At 39.1% G+C, this 12,847-nt stretch overlaps 1 pseudogene; it reads left to right on the forward strand.

Annotated features, from left to right (window-relative positions):
* The first annotated feature begins 3,596 nt into the window (after positions 1-3,596).
* Positions 3,597-8,184, forward strand: LOC140245856 (putative nuclease HARBI1; annotated as a pseudogene).
* Positions 8,185-12,847: the final 4,663 nt, after the last annotated feature.

A 12,847-nucleotide genomic window follows, 5' to 3' on the forward strand; every position in this document is an offset into this window, starting at 1 on the left:
TCGTCTTTGGGACCCGATACATATATGGCATAATTTTGAAATTGATAGTCCGAGGACTTTCTGAGCTAACCTCTGCACAACATTTGAGCAGAAAGAAGAAAGACTCCGTAGATATACTGAAGGTGGCGGAATTTCAAATTTGACGGGCCCGTATGACGTCATAGTGAGTCGGATTGACTTGAAAATTGGTATGAATATTCTTTGACATTTCAGACATCCGATCAAAGTGAAAAAACGTGAAATTTCTATTGCATATGAGCTGTGCGTGTATGTGCGCGCGCGTACGCGTCCGTCCAATTTTTTTTTTATTTTTCAAAAATGCTCCAAATAGTCTGAAACGTGTGCAAAAAAAAATTGAGCCCGATTGAAGCATGTAAATATTTCAACGCGCGCGTCCGCGCACGTTTTAAGAGTATTGATGAATTTTGAGAATATGCGTAGAATTAACTTTACTTGAACTATATGTGACGTAAATTTCATTGAAAAATTCCGTTCCATTAATGAGATATGAATGAAAATGTGTTTTGATATAATGACGTCATAGTGACGTCACGGTCGACTGATCACATTGATTTTACTAGATCTGTCGTCTTTGGGACCCGATACATATATGGTATAATTTTGAAATTGATAGGCCGAGGACTTTCTGAGCTGACCTCTGCACAACATTTGAGGAAAAAGAAGAAAGACTCCGTAGAGATAATGAAGGTGGCGGAATTTCAAATTTGACGGGCCCGTATGACGTCATAGTGAGTCGGATTGACTTGAAAATTGGTATAAATATTCCTTTACATTTCAGACATCCGACCAAAGTGAAAAAACGTGAAATTTCTATTGCATATGAGCTGTGCGTGCGTATATGTGCCCGCGCGTACGCGTCCGTCCAATTTTTTTTAATTGTTCAAAAATGCTCCAAATAGTCTGAAACGTGTGCAAAAAAAAATTGAGCCCAATTGGAGCATGTAAATATTTTTTAAGAGTATTGAGGCCGAGGACTTTCTGAGCTAACCTTTGCACAACATTTGAGGAGAAAGAAGAAAGACTCCGTAGAGATAATGAAGGTGGCGGAATTTCAAATTTGACGGGCCCGTATGACGTCATAGTGAGTCGGATTGACTTGAAAATTGGTATAAATATTCCTTGACATTTCAGACATCCGATCAAAGTGAAAAAACGTGAAATTTCTATTGCATATGAGCTGTGCGTGCGTATATGTGCCCGCGCGTACGCGTCCCTCCATTTTTTTTTAATTGTTCAAAAATGCTCCAAATAGTCTAAAACGTGTGCAAAAAAAAATTGAGCCCGATTGGAGCATGTAAATATTTTTTAAGAGTATTGATGAATTTGGAAAATATGCGTAGAATAAACTTTACTTGAACTATATGTGACCTAAATTTCATTGAAAAATTCCATTCCATTAATGAGATATGAATGAAAATGTGTTGTCATATAATGACGTCATATTGACGTCACGGTCGATGATCACAATGAGTTTAATTGATCTGTCATCTTTGGGACACGTTACATATGTGGTATAATTTCGAAATTGATAGGCCTAGGACTTTCTGAGCTAACCTCTGCACAACTTTTGAGGAGAAAGAAGAAAGAATCCGTACAGATACAGGTGGCGGAATTTCAACTTTGACGGGCCCGTATGACGTCATATTGAGTCGGATTAACTTGAAAATTGGTATGAATATTCCTTGACATTTCAGACTTCCGATCAAAGTGAAAAAATTGTGAAATTTCTATTGCATATGAGCTGTGCGTGCGTATAAGTGCGCGCGCGTACGCGTCCGTCCAATTTTTTTTTTATTTTTCAAAAATGCTCCAAATAGTCTGAAACGTGTGCAAAAAAAATTGAGCCCGATTGGAGCATGTAAATATTTCAACGCGCGCGTCCGCGCACGTTTTAAGAGTTTTGATGAATTTTGAGAATATGCGTAGAATTAACTTTACTTGAACTATATGTGACGTAAATTTTATTGAAAAATTCCGTTCCATTAATGAGATATGAATGAAAATGTGTTTTCATATAATGACGTCATAGTGACGTCACGGTCGACTGATCACATTGATTTTACTAGATCTGTCGTCTTTGGGACCCGATACATATATGGTATAATTTTGAAATTGATATTCCGAGGACTTTCTGAGCTAACCTCTGCACAACATTTGAGGAGAAAGAAGAAAGACTCCGTAGAGATACTGAAGGTTGCGGAATTTCAAATTAGACGGGCCCGTATGACGTCATAGTGAGTCGGATTGACTTGAAAATTGGCATAAATATTCCTTGACATTTCAGACATCCGATCAAAGTGAAAAAACGTGAAATTTCTATTGCATATGAGCTGTGCGTGCGTATATGTGCCCGCGCGTACGCGTTCGTCCAATTTTTATTTTTTATTTTTCAAAAATGCTTCAAATAGTCTGAAACGTGTGCAAAAAAAAAATTGAGCCCGATTGGAGCATGTAAATATTTCAACGCGCGCGTCCGAGCACGTTTTAAGAGTATTGATGGATTTTGAAAATATGCGTAGAATAAACTTTACTTGGACTATATGTGACCTAAATTTCATTGAAAAATTTCGTTCCATTAATGAGATATGAATGAAAATGTGTTTTCATATAATGACGTCATAGTGACGTCACGGTCGATGATCACAATGAATTTGATTGATCTGTCATCTTTGGGACACGTTACATATATGGTATAATTTCGAAATTGATAGGCCTAGGACTTTCTGAGCTAACCTCTGAACAACTTTTGAGGAGAAAGAAGAAAGAATCCGTAGAGATACTGAAGGTGGCGGAATTTCAACTGTGACGGGCCCGTATGACGTCATAGTGAGTCGGATTGACTTGCAATTTGGCATAAATATTTTTTGACATTTCAGACATCCGATCAAAGTGAAAAAACGTGAAATTTCTATTGCATATGAGCTGTGCGTGCGTATATGTGCGCGCGCGTACGCGTCCGTCCATTTTTTCAATTTTTCAAAAATGCTCCAAACGGTCTGAAACGTGTGCAAAAAAAAATTGAGACCGATTGGAGCATGTAAATATTTCAACGCGCGCGTACCCGCACGTTTTAAGGGTATAGATGAATATTGAGAATATGCGTAGAATTAACTTTGCTTGAACTATATGTGACGTAAATTTCATTGAAAAATTCCATTCCGTTAATGATATGAATGAAAATGTGTTTTCATATATTGACGTCCTAGTGACGTCACGGTCGACTGATCACAATGATTTTACTAGATCTGTCATCTTTGGGACACGATACATATATGGTATAATTTTCAAACTGATAGGCCGAGGACTTTCTGAGCTAACCTCTGCAGGGGCCGTATTCTCGAAAGGTCTTAAATTAGTTAAGAGTCTTAAATATCGAGATTCTGACTCAAGTCTTGTCTTAACTGCAAGTACCCCACTTAAGTGGTATTCTCAAAAGTCCTAACTTCAAGCACCCCGCTTAAGTTTCGTCTTAACTCTAAGACACCTATTTGAGAGTCTTAAGTCAGATAAGAGTCTTAAATGTCGTAGTTGTATAAATTGAAGGTACATGTAGCGTTTTATTCAGTTTTCCTGAAATGGCGGTCATAGGAAGACCTCGAGGTAGACAAGAATTGTTTAACCGGCGCATAAATCCATTTGACGAGTACAACGACAACGAATTGATTGAAAGATACCGGTTCAATAGAGCCGGGATTTTGCGTATTACCGACGACATTATACCAGCAATAGTACCCATTACAAACAGAGGATTCCCCCTACCACCCGTCACGAAAGTGTGCGCGGCGCTTCAATTTTAGCCAGTGGGAATTTTCAGCTTACGGATGGAGATACAATTCGTATCTCACAACCATCCGTGAGCAGGTGCATCGCAGCAGTGAGCGATGCACTCACGGCGAGAGTGGGAAATTACGTAAGACTGCCGCCACAAGATGACCTAAACCAGAATAAAGATCGTTTCTACCGGAAGGCCGGCTTCCCGGGTGTTGTGGGTCTCATCGATGAGACCCACATAAAAATTCAAGCCCCACACGAAAACGAAGACCAGTTTGTCAACAGGAAAAACTATCATTCCATCAATGTTCAGGTAAGATAGATAATGTCTATTTGTACAATATATCCACCCATCAATTTGTCACTGGATTTATCAATCCATCTACGTAATCATATTGCGTTTTACTATCCAATCATTCCACCCAGTAAAAGTTTGGGAAATGAATAAAAATTAGCCTGGTTCACTGTGCTTGGAAATTTACTTTCGTGGGAATATTTTGGAGAGTCTGAAATTATATATTTTCGGAAACCTTATTTTGTAAACAATAAGAAAGAGCAATGTTTCCATTTGTATCGAATGTGTGAAAAACTGCGTTCCCATGGCAACGACATACTACGGCAATAAAGTCGGATGAAAATCTTGCGGATCAAACGACGGTAACACCTCGGTTTTTGAACAATGCTTGTGTGAAATTTGGCGCACGCATTGGTCTTGGGATGAACATGAGCAAGGCATGGTATTTGAATGTATCGGAAAATGCGTTGCCATGGAAACTGCATATTATGGGAATAAATCTGGTAAAAGTATTGCAGATTAACCACTTCCACAGTTTTTGACTAATGCTCATATGATCTGGCACAAACATTGGTCTTGTAGTGAAGATGTGCAATATACATTTGTCTTTGATGTGTCAGGAACTGCGTTGCCATGGAAACAATGTTCGCCGATCGACAAACAAAAAGCGAATGCAATAGCTCACTTGAGGTGAGCAAGAAACCAAGACATGAATTAGTGAAATAATGCTAGACTCATCACCAAAAGATGATTAATGCAGCCATGATTCATTGTCATAATTTACCGTTACCATGGCAACGCATTTTTTGGCATGTGTGGAAAAAAGTGTCTTGCACCTCTTCACCGAAAGACAAATGTGAGTACCTAATATCATAAGCATTGCTCGAAAACTAGATGTTAGTTTAATTCACATGATTTTCTCCAGATTTATTGCCATAGTATGCCGTTTCCATGCCAACACAGTTTCCGACACATTCAACAAAGGTGTCCTGCACATCTTCTCCCAAAGACCAATATGTGTGACAAATTATATGACCACTGGTTAAAACATGAGGACGTAGTTGGCTCCACAATATTTCCACCCGACTTATTGCCATAGTATGTCGTTACCATGGCAACGCAGTTTTTAACACATTCAGTGAAAATGGAAATATTGTTTTTTTGATTGCTTACACAATGAGATTTCCAGAAATATATAATTTTCAAAATCTCCAAAACATTCACACGAAATTAGATAGTGAACCTCATTAAATGGTGAAATTGTGACATTTTAACTTATCTGAGTAGTTTTTGAACATGGATGGAAAGAAGGAAAACAAAAAAGTTTCATGTATCATGTGTATTGTGGGGTGTTTTTTTTTTCCCATACTAGATTGTCTGTGATCCGGACTCCAAAACCCTCCATCTGAATGCGGCATGGCCTGGCAGTACTCATGACGCAAGAATTTTAAGAGAGAGCTTGCTGGGGGAAAGGATGCGACACATAGACGGATATCTTCTTGGAGACAGCGGCTATTCACTGAAGCGGTGGCTCATGACACCGTTTCTGAGACCAGCCGACGATGGTCAGGAAAGATACAACACAGCACACAAGACAACACGCAGTGCAGTAGAGAGATGTATCGGGCAGCTGAAACGAAGGTACTGGTATCTTTCGCACTTTTTGGTACAAACACTAACCATCAAACACATTCACTCTCACACACAAACACTCACCCTCAGACACATTCATAATTAGAAACACACACAAATACACACAAAAATAAACAAGTACTCAAACACACACAAACTTCTAACCAACACAAACCTTGAACAATACACACCAAACTAACACACATACACACACAAAGGTCACAAAAAGGTCACACAACACAAACCTTGCACATACACGTACCCACAGAACATTTATCGGTTATTTTCCTATCATATCGTAAATTATTGTACACTACCCCTTCATTTACCAATTAAATTACCTCCAAAAGTATTCCCTTTTGTTTTCAGAGCGACAAAATAAACCAAGTGTCATCACTTCTACATTCTTTCATTTCTTATGGTCGAAAAATTACATTATGTAATATCCACTAATACTATGACAACTGCAGATTCCACTGTCTCCATGATGAGTTACGGGTGACACCAAGGAGAGCATGCAGGATCATCACACCATGTGCTATCCTCCACAACTTAGCCAAGGATATGGGAATGCCACTACCCCAAAGACGGCAAGAGGAAGGCCCACCACAACCCAACCAAATTGATGTTGATAATGAAAGAGGAGAAGGTGCAGTTCACCGCTTACAGATCGTGCAAGCATATTTCAACTGAGGTAAGTTCTAGCCTTTTTTTTCAGAGTACTGTTAAATGTGAGTGGGTCGATGACTTAGTGGGATCGAAGGAAACTTCCCCGATGGAGAACAGTGGACGTTTCCAGGACATGGGCTGATTCACAATAGTGTGTGTGTGTGTGTGGAGGGGGGCATACTGTGAGTAAATGTAAATTGCACATCAACTGTACTCAAGGATTGCATTTTCAAACTATCCATAACACAACTTAATTCATACTACAAGATAAATGGAAAAATAGTGTGCGACTGACAAGTTAGATATATACGTGAGAAGCTCTTTTATTACTTTTGAATGTTTTCGTACTGCTTCTTTTTCCACTTTCTCCAATGCACATATACATGTAATGACAGATACAGCAATTCGACAGCCCTGCAGTCAATGGATATGCCTCCGCACTCCTTGTCCAATTAGTTCAAGTGAAATGCCTCATTCATGTATTTACCAAATCTATCCAAAAAATATGAGTTACCATGGCAATGAATTGCTGTTGGGTCTATAAAAAAAAAATCCTGTGACCTGTGACCTTTCAACTTTAAAATCTAATGAGTATATTGTTGTCTCATGGTATATACTTGGTCCTAGTTAAATCACAATCTGATCACCTCTTCTTAATTTATTGCAATAAAGAGACACCGTAACAGATAACGAGACAACGGACAGATATCCTGGAAACTTCATTGCGGAGGCAAAAAGAAATAAATATATTCCAATTTCAAGTATACATTATCTAAACTACAAATGTCGCTATGGCAACTGGTATGCCTCCGCCATAATGCATGGTTCTCCTAATAGGTCTATAGTTCAATGTCTTGACAATGTGTGATGACAGTTTCACACAATTGGCAAAATATTAAAATGACAGGTTTGCCACAAATGTGCTGAATTTTCACTTTCCTAGAACTAGGTTCAATTGGATGAATGATTAAAACGTCATAGTGTAGGTATTTGGGGAACTGATGATTTTTACTTGACTTTTGACCCTTTTATAAGTTTATGCATTGAGTAATTTTCAAGGTATGGAGAAAAAGAATAATTTCAGTATCAAATGGTAAAATAGTATCTAAACCTGGCCTTTGACCTTTGACCTCACAGTTCCAAAGAGAATCACTGTTATGTAGAACATGCATAAATATGTAAGTTTCATGATGATACCTTGAGTTACTTTCGAGATGTGGAGGAAAAAGTGCAATTTAGCACTTTCACTTGACCTTTGACCTTTTGACCTTTGACAAGAAACTTCCAACAGAATATATATTGGGTAATACATGAACGATGTTGACCTGAACGATGTTGACAAACAGTTATTGGAGATCACCGGGTTAACTTCCCCAACGATCGCTGGCATTGATGGAGGCGTTGATTCTCTAGGAAAAATACTCATTATTCGGGAACATGTACCAAACGTTCCACCCTCAGGGTTTGAAATGTTATTGAGGGAGGTTATAAGTCCCGAGAGGAAGTCTGTCACTGTTGATATTTACAAATTGATTAATAGTTCATCCTTTGCATTTCCACACCCCTCCATTTGTGCGATTTCCAGTTTCATTTTTTTTTTTGATTTTCAATGTCAACAGTTCATTTCTCAACTTTAAATTCTCAACTTCCAATTTTTCTTTTGTACTTGTAGGTTCTCGACACACCCAACCATGGTCTTCCATTGACTGGGTTCTGCTGCTGGATGCTCGTTCTTGATGGTGCTCTTCCGCTTCCAGCTCCACTTCTGTTGGCTGGACAGTGTTGTGGAAAATAACAATGAGAAAACACCATATTTTAATTCCAGAAATATATCATACATGTATGGCATTTATAACCCCCCTTTTTTGGTCAATGTGAATATGCCAGATACACTCATTAAAAATAAGAATTGAATGTGAATCTCTGAGTTTCTTGTTTCTTCATTTCAATAGAACTATTCTTTATATCTACGTCCTTTGATAGTGTTGAATGTGTGTTTTATGTCATATTTTGGGACTGACTTGAGTGTTCTCTAATTACTGTATATGTTGAATATTTTGCGATGGTTTAATTTTCTCGAATTTCGCGACTTAACAAACGTGAACATTTTCACTTCCTGATACTTCTATACACGTTTAATGAAAATGCAATAAAATAAACTCTCACAAATTTCCCGTCTTGAAGCAAAATCGCAAAATATTACTTACGCGAAATATATGGCGTATACAGTAACAGCATGGTTCCCACCCAATTGTGAAACTGAATGAATGTTTTGTGATTATTGCCTCTAGTTAGTTTGTGGTACTAGTGATTTGTGCCTTCATGTAATTCATCTAATTGTTTTATTATTACTTTTTTTTTGGTATGAGAAAGAGAGAGGTTTTGTGTGGTTGGATGTCAGCATTTGTCACAGTGATAAGAGTCAAGGGCCATGGGAACGGATATGGGTACAGATATGGGTACACATACAGAATCAGATAGAAGCATGGGTACATGTACAGGTGCAGGTTCAGCATTTCACAAAGTCACAGGTATGGGTATGAGGTACGGCATGAGATCGTGGATGGAAGTATGGGGTACGGACACAGAATTTCGTACCTGGATGCAGGAATGGGTACATGACATGTTGATCCATGCTTCAATTGGGGGGGGGGGGGTGAAGAAAAATGTCAACATTGTTGGCACACAAAATTGCAATTGTTAATTTTGTGGCCAAAGCAGGCCAAAAAATTGAAAATTTGTGAAGTTTTGAAATGATTGGGGAGGGGCAACAAATTTATTTCTTTGTCCGTCCCCCCTCCCCAATGTACTGGGTAAATTACAATGCCTATAATCATGCAAACTAATAATATTTTAGTTTACCATATTCCTAGAGAATCAACACCTCCATCAATGCCAGCGATCGTTGGGGAAGTTAACCCGATGATCTCCAATAACTGTTGGTCAACATCGTTCAGGTCTTGGGGAGGGGGACCGCCACCTAGGTATGGGTTACAGAGAAAAAAAAAATCTGTTACATTGTTAATTTCGTGGAAGGCTTGAATCACCACACATTTCAGAGCAATCATCACGTCATCTTGGGAAATACTAAATTAAGTAGAATGCATGCTTGATTGCATGTTGTGTTGTAAAGGACTAAATCAGAGTTGGTATTCTCAGAGAAGATATTACAATATTGGTTAATGTAGCTTAAGATGTTGTCAATATCTGTCAGTGGGCAAGGAGGATCAGCCACAATAAAAAAAGTGTAACAATATATCTAACCAGAAATATACGGGGAAAGTGATTTTCCACGAGTGAAAGAAAATATGGACAGAATTCATAGAAATAACCTTTTGAAACGGAAAGCGAGTTTCAGGCAGGTTGAAATGGAATTCCAGATTTGTTGAACATGGACAAAGTCATTGTTTACAATGGAAAATCACTGTGAACTAGGTCTAATATTAGGAAATAAAAATGTTTGAAATCAAATGCTGAAAACTGATGAATTCAATTTGACAGTACAATTAAACCAATCATTAGATTGACATCTATACTGAAAGGTCTGTATTGTGAGGGAGTGACATCATCAACTCCCTTATGTACCGACCAATTGTTAGACCTACCCCCTGACCCCCGGGAGATGTGCTTTGTGGATGCGTCGTTGTCACAGGAGAAACCACTTCTTGCCATTGGCATTGACGCACCCTCCGTCGCAAATTTGGACTCACTGGCCACCGCCCAATGAAAATACACACCTCTGTCAGTTTTGGACTTTACCTCATTTACGCACCTACGACCCACCCAGTAAAGAGACAGACATTAACCATCAAATTCCCCCCCCCCCAGCTCCCCGAGTCCCCAATTTTATACCGACGCACATCTTCCGGCACTGGGGTTAGGGGGTGGGACTTACAATTGACAGGTGCATTTAGAAATTTTCATGCCAGTTTGTACCTCACAGTCTCACTTTATAACGTAACTCTGACACTGTCTGTAGTTTGTCAGTATAGAACACAGTGTTCTTATCTGCAATACACTTTTTGTTTGAAAAAGCAATGCTACAGTTAAACTGGATGTATTAAACAGTACAACCTATTGCTTTTCATCAAGCATTGATTTGTAATTTAAATGCTACTGACTTGTGAGTTGTGTCGTAATACATGCTGCTAGAATCTATACTACCCAGCTCTTACACCAGTGTAGTTCCAGAATGCAGAAATAACAAAATTTTCCGTTTCAGTGTTTAGCACCGCCGGCAAACTGTGGTGTGGGGTCTATCCAGCTTATCCAGTTACCGGCTCATGCCTATCGCATTACCTAGCCATGCCATGGCAATTCATTGGCATTACGTCCATGCCAACAAGGACAGGTTGAATTTGAACGGGAAAAATATCATGTAGATTAAACTAAAGCTGAAATTATATCTGTTAAGATGCTCATGCAATTATTATTATAATCGAATCATACGCAGAGTGTATTTCCATCGTGAGTGCCGTCACCAGGCAATGGTTGACAACGTCTGTCTTGCCTGTTCCGATGTGTGCATTGTCATTGCAGCCGGTCAGGCAGGCGTGCAACTGGTGCATGACACATGAGCAGACGATCTATCGGTACACTCGTAAAATCACCAAACAAGTCGAACAAGGTTGTTGTAGATCTCTACAAAATTTAGCTAAACTCGGACTTTAACGGTAAAGCACCAATACAGAACCAATGAAATAATCCAAAGTATGAACTTAATGACACTTAGCTTAATTTTGCTGGTTTCTTCGTATAATACCAGACGTCGGCGCCCATCATCTCTAGCCTGACTTACTAGTCTTGCCAAACTAAATACACAGCGGTGACATGACAGCGCTATAGCAATTAGCGAAGAGCAGTGCAGCATCACTAGCCGCATGACCTGAGGTCACTCGGGTCAAATAAAGGGCGAGACTACGGTAGCTTATTCTTTGCAAACCCAAATAAATAAATTAAAAAAAAGAAATATATCATTCGGGGTTTCAAAAAAAAAAGTAAGCGAACAAACAATTTGAAATATTCATATTCTTACCCGTCTTTCTCATCTCCTTCCTCCGTTTGCCCGCTGCCGCCTTGGCTGAACTGTTGAGGTTCTGCCATTTTTTCTGAATTTCCGGCACAGTTCTTTTCACGGAAGGATTTCTGCAGTATAACTCGTTTGCTATTTCCTCCCACGCGGAATGTTTTTGCCTCGAAGTTATTTTTTGTGAGAATGACCCCTTGAGAATATCCTCCCTCTTTCTGAATTCTTCAATGAGAAGTATCTTCTCAGTTTCACTGAAGTTGGGCTTTCGCCTTTTTTCGTTTCGCTCCATCTTTCAAACTTTCCGCGATAAGTAATTAACACGTAAAATCCCATAGGAAATCTATCGCACAAAATTAATTTTTCTGTGGTCGTCAAGGCCATTGTTAATTGGTACACGCGCCTACGTCATCAGGTTGACTTAAGACAATTGGGATGCTTAAGTCAGCTCAGTTAAGCTGGGTGCTTAGTTCCTTCGAGAATACCAATCTAAGCACCCCGCTTAAATTAGCAGGGTGCTTAGACACATTTTTCATATTTAAGTGCCCCACTTAAGACCTTTCGAGAATACGGCCCCAGACCTTTTGAGGAGAAAGAAGAAAGAATCCGTTCAGATACAGGTGGCGGAATTTCAACTTTGACGGGCCCGTATGACGTCATATTGAGTCGGATTAACTTGAAAATTGGTATGAATATTCCTTGACATTTCAGACTTCCGATCAAAGTGAAAAAAACGTGAAATTTCTATTGCATATGAGCTGTGCGTGCGTATATGTGCGCGCGCGTACGCGTCCGTCCAATTTTTTTTTTCAATTTTTCAAAAATGCTCCAAATGGTCTGAAACGTGTGCAAAAAAAATTTGAGCCCGATTGGAGCATCTAAATATTTCAACGCGCGCGTACCCGCACGGTTTAAGGGTATAGATGAATTTTGAGAACATGCGTAGAATAAACTTTACTTGAACTATATGTGACGTAAATTTCATTGAAAAATTCCATTCCATTAATGAGATATGAATGAAAATGTGTTTTCATATAATGACGTCATAGTGACGTCACGGTCGACTGATCACAATGATTTTACTAGATCTGTCATCTTTGGGACACGTTACATATATGGTATAATTTCGAAATTGATAGGCCTAGGACTTTCTGAGCTAACCTCTGCACAACATTTGAGGAGAAAGAAGAAAGAATCCGTACAGATACAGGTGGCGGAATTTCAACTTTGACGGGCCCGTATGACGTCCCGTGACCGTGCACCTCAAAACGAACATAAAGTCGCACACACTGATTTTGCGTGAGGACTGAAAATAAGTGAAATGGGTCAACCTAGCCGAACTTGACTTTTTCATATTTTCTGAAAGAGCGGGTCTTCTTTTACATTATGCTAAAATTTGGTATCATAAAACGGGCAGGAAAGTGTGGTTTTTT

The sequence above is a fragment of the Diadema setosum genome, unplaced genomic scaffold, assembly GCF_964275005.1.
Source record: "Diadema setosum unplaced genomic scaffold, eeDiaSeto1 scaffold_44, whole genome shotgun sequence".
Taxonomy (NCBI): Eukaryota; Metazoa; Echinodermata; class Echinoidea; order Diadematoida; family Diadematidae; genus Diadema; species Diadema setosum.